Genomic DNA, 4,614 nt, shown 5'->3' with positions numbered 1-4,614 from the left:
CTCTGCTGATATCCTTCCTGTTTCGTCTGCCTATTTAAATAACCAGACTGTTGGCCCTTTGCTGGCTGGATCCCTTTTGCTTCATCTATTTTTCTGTTTGTCGGCCTTGATTCTCCTTGCTGTAAGTAGGCTGCTTTGCCTGGAAAGCTGTGTCCTGTTCTTGACTCTGCCAGCAAATGGGCTGCATAGCTGACTTGACAAGGTTCTTTGGGTGGAGGAGACAGAAGTGACATATTGGGTGGCCAAGGAACAGGAAAATTTAGGTTACAGGTTAGAAAAACTTGAGAATGTACATTTTAAGTTTTAAAAGCACCGTCAATTTTTTTTTTAAGTTTACTTATTTCTGAGAGAGAGAGAGAGAGACAGAGCACAAGCAGGGAAGGGGCAGGGAGACAGGGAGACACAGAATCCGAAGCAGGCTCCAGGCTCCGAGCTGTCAGCACAGAGTCCGATGCAGGGCTCCAACCCACAAGCTACGAAATCATGACCTGAGCCCAAGGAGGACGCCTAACCAACTGAGACACCTAAGTGCCCCAAGCACTGTCAGTTTTAAAGCACTAAAGTTATTCCTCGTAACTAAAGTTATGTACATTAAATAACTTAAAAACAAAATAAGCGTCCAACTGAATTAGGTTTATGAAGTGTTATTTCATTAGGGACAAAATATAGAAATCAAACCATAAAACTTTCTTCTTCAAATTCTTAGGTCTCATTTACAATTCAGGAATAATTGAAATGTGTCTGAGGATTTGGATGTTTGACATGATAAAAAGAATATTTATATTCATAATACAGTAGGCCTTTGCTTGTTTCTCTTTTTAACAGAGTAGGAAAATAATTCAGGAAGAAAAATATCTGGGATCTTACTGATCCCCCAGAGTTTTTGCCTTCTTAACATCTCTGCATTCATAAAACAAAACAATTTGGCAAATGCCTCTGCATGTCACACAAAGCTTCACGAGCCTCACAGGAGCCCTTTGACTGGCCCCGTCTTCTTTGTGCCTATCGTGATGGCTGGCCCAGAGCAGGTCCTCAGTAACTGTTTAATAGGTAATGGAATAGAGCTACTGCCTCATGGCGGGAAATAACCTCTCATGACCTTATGAAGTAAAGGTAAAGAACACCGGCAGAGAATGCATACATCCAGGAAGTGTCAGAAGACGAGAGAAAGGGAGGGAGGGAAATACATAGTCTACTGGTTAACACCTCTGATACCTTTGATGATATTAAGTCTGAAAACTTTCTGCTGTGCACTTTAAAAAGCAATCTGCATCAATTAATACACTTAGGTAATAAACATTTATTTTATGCCTAGTATGTTCCAGAAACTGTTCTAGGCAGTGAAAAAATACAGCCATGGGCAAATTCCCTACTGTCAATGAGTTACACTCCAGGGCAACCTACATCACCAACCTGAAAGGCCACTACTGATACCTCCATTTTTATGAGTAGGGAAATGACACAGGTTTTCTTGCATACTATGCTTGGCATGCCTGAACTGTCCAGTGTCATCAAGTGGCCCTGGTTTTGCATATTAGCATCCAAATGTATTTAAAGGCAGCTTTATAGACAAACCCAATCACTTTACACTGTATAGCCAGCAATTGATACTCTAATTCAAGCAAGTTTTTACCACTAGGAAAAAGGTCTATTTAAAAAATACATACATACATATACACATACACACGTACACAAAAAAATAACTTCCTAATGTTTGCATTAATGTAGCACTATGAAGAGAATATTAATATGCCCCTGATTTTGCATGATGTTTTTATTAACTATTTTTCCATACTTTAAGTAGACTTCTAACTTGATTAATAATCAAGCTGGTTTTTCTATGAACTCCATTCTTTCTCTTAAAAAGAAGTATTTCCATGGGCTTATTGGATTTTTGACAAAGTGAAAGTTTACTGGAAATATAGCAAGAGTTACATGCTAAAGCAAAAACATTTGGAAAATTTAAAATTAAACAAATATATGAGTGTTCAACCTTTACAGAATGAGACAGTACAAAAGGAAACGTTGTTTTAAAAAAAAAGAAATCAAATTCAGTCCTCTTGAAAGATACTATAGACTTAATGATTAGATAGCAATTAGATATTAAGAACCACTTGATCTTAAATCCTTCAAAGGCTTGTACAAATTGGACCTATTAAACAGTTTGAGCATTTACATTTTATGCTGAATCGAACAGCTGAATTTATATAATTTAGAATTCATTAATGTTTTAATTCTATCCACCAGAATTAAATCTTTTGGATTCTGTTGCCTTTGGGTTTCACCAAACACTGAGTGTGGTGAGAAGAAAACCTGATCGAGGAGACTCAGGAGGCCTGGGTTAGGGTCTCACCACTGTTGTGTGACCTTGGACAGAGGTGTCATTTCAGCACTTTGAGGTTCAGTTTTATCTTTCCATCTCAAAAGACCTTTTTAAAGATGGAATTAGGGGTGCCTGAGTGGCTCACTCAGTTAAACATCCAACTCTTGATTTTGGCTCAGGTCATGATCTCAAGGTTCACAGGCTCAAGCCCTGTGTGGGGCTCTGTTCTGACAGCACGAAGCCTACTTGGGATTCTCTCTCTCCTTTCTGCCCTTCCCTCGCTCCTTCCTGTGCACACTCTCTGAAAATAAACTTAAATTAAAAAAAAAAAAAAAGATGGAGTAAATGTAGGTAAAACTGCTCTGAAAACTGTAAGAAGGCAGTCCTGTTGCGTCTGACTTATTACTACTATTACTCTGCTGCTCTCCCAGCACTGGAGAGAGAATACTAATCACAGTTCTCCACCTCAGGCTGAGGGGGTCATATCCCAGCGGCTACAAGTATCCTGTAACAGGCCAGACCACACGGATCCTCTCCTCGGTAGGTCGTGCAAAGCCGTCTAGGTGTTCTTCGGCTTCCAGCTAGTTGCTCTCTTAAACAAAATGAAAACTGGACTCACTGATTTGAAAGAACCAAGATTCTGTATGTGATTCACACTCCAGAAGCATTTAGTGTAAGCTACAGTACCAAAACCTTACAGAATCTCCTGATTTGGTGCATTTCTGCCAACTCTAGCCATTAGTTTAGGATTTCCTTGTATGTTCTGATAATTGCTATAATGAATTTATCCTGAACTATTTCTCTTTTTGATCCCTTTTTGACCACAGTATTGAGGTGTTTGGATGTAGGGTGATCCTTATCCTTTCCCCACCTTATTTTCTCCCAAAAGAAAAAATACACCACCCCCCTAAAAAAAAACCCTGCATTCACTTATGCAATCATCTCCATTAAAATTTTGTGCCTATTTTACCACCCATATCCTATCCTGCTCACCCAAATGTCTTTTCTGCCATGGTTTGTTGATTATATTTCAAAAGCCCAAGCGCTTCTAAAGTCATTCCTTTGTCACTGTTGGCAATTTCATCAGATTTATCAGTTTTGTTTCTTCCCCAATTTTCCCCCATGTTTTCACACAGGAAAACACTACATATTTGGGAGGCAGGACAGAGCCCCTGCTTTCGACCTTACTCTGCCACCACACTTATCCTTTCTCTTAGTCATTTGTCTGTGCCTCCAAATTCACCTACTTAGGTATCCTTGTAACAGAAATTGTTCATCCTTTTTGAAAAAGCAGGCTCCTCTGTTTTCATATTTACCCTCCACTTTTTAAACATCTCAATGCTGCTATGAAAAACAAAAACAATCTCCTAGAAATTGTAGTATTAATACTGGTTGTATGATGATTAAGGATTATGATGTGTGTAATGGTATTGTGGTTTTGCTTTAAAAATGAGACCTTAACTGGGGGACGTCCGGGTGGCTCAGTCGGTTGAGCATCTGGCTCCCGGCTCAGGTCATGATCTCACTGCTTGTGAGTTCAAGCCCCACGTGTGCTCTGTGCTGACAGCTCGGAGCCTGGAGCCTGCTTCCGATTCCGTCTCCATCTCTCTGTGCTTCCCCTGCTCACGCTCTCTCTTTCACTGTCTCTCAAATATAAAATAAAAACATAAAAAAAAATTAAAAAAAAAAAAGAGACCTTACTGAATTTATAGGTAAGATATAATCTCTGGGGTTTGTTTTGAAAAACTATGAGAAGGGGTGGTGAGGAATGATAGGGCCAGATTGGCCATACTGTTGGACCTAGCTGAGAAAAGTACATGAAGAGATCACTATACTCTTCTGTATGCCTATTTTAATATTCTCTACAATAAAATGGCAAAAAGTTTTTTTTTCTCTTCACCTGCTATAGTTTGAGCTACTCTCATAAGATCTAACATAATATGTAGATGACTTTTGCTATTTAAATATTACTACAAAACCAATGCCCAAAATACAAAATTACTATATACTATGGTATATATATTAACATTATATATACCAATATTAAATGCCAATGATAAGTGATCATTTATTCTTTACCATGCACTAAGCCAGTAGGCATTGTTAAGATGATTTACATAAATTATCTCATTTATTCTTCACAATATGCTTCTCAGATAGTAATCACTAAAGGCTCAGAGGTTAAGAAACTTGCCCCCCATAAGGATGGAAATAAACAGTTCAAATAAATGTTCATTACCAGTTCCAAATATGAAGAATATAATTATTCCCACAATAACTCAAGCACAATG

This window comes from Crocuta crocuta, unplaced genomic scaffold (genome assembly GCF_008692635.1).
Source record: "Crocuta crocuta isolate KB4526 unplaced genomic scaffold, BGI_CrCroc_1.0 scaffold10, whole genome shotgun sequence".
NCBI lineage: Eukaryota > Metazoa > Chordata > Mammalia > Carnivora > Hyaenidae > Crocuta > Crocuta crocuta.
This window is presented reverse-complemented; position numbering follows the sequence as displayed.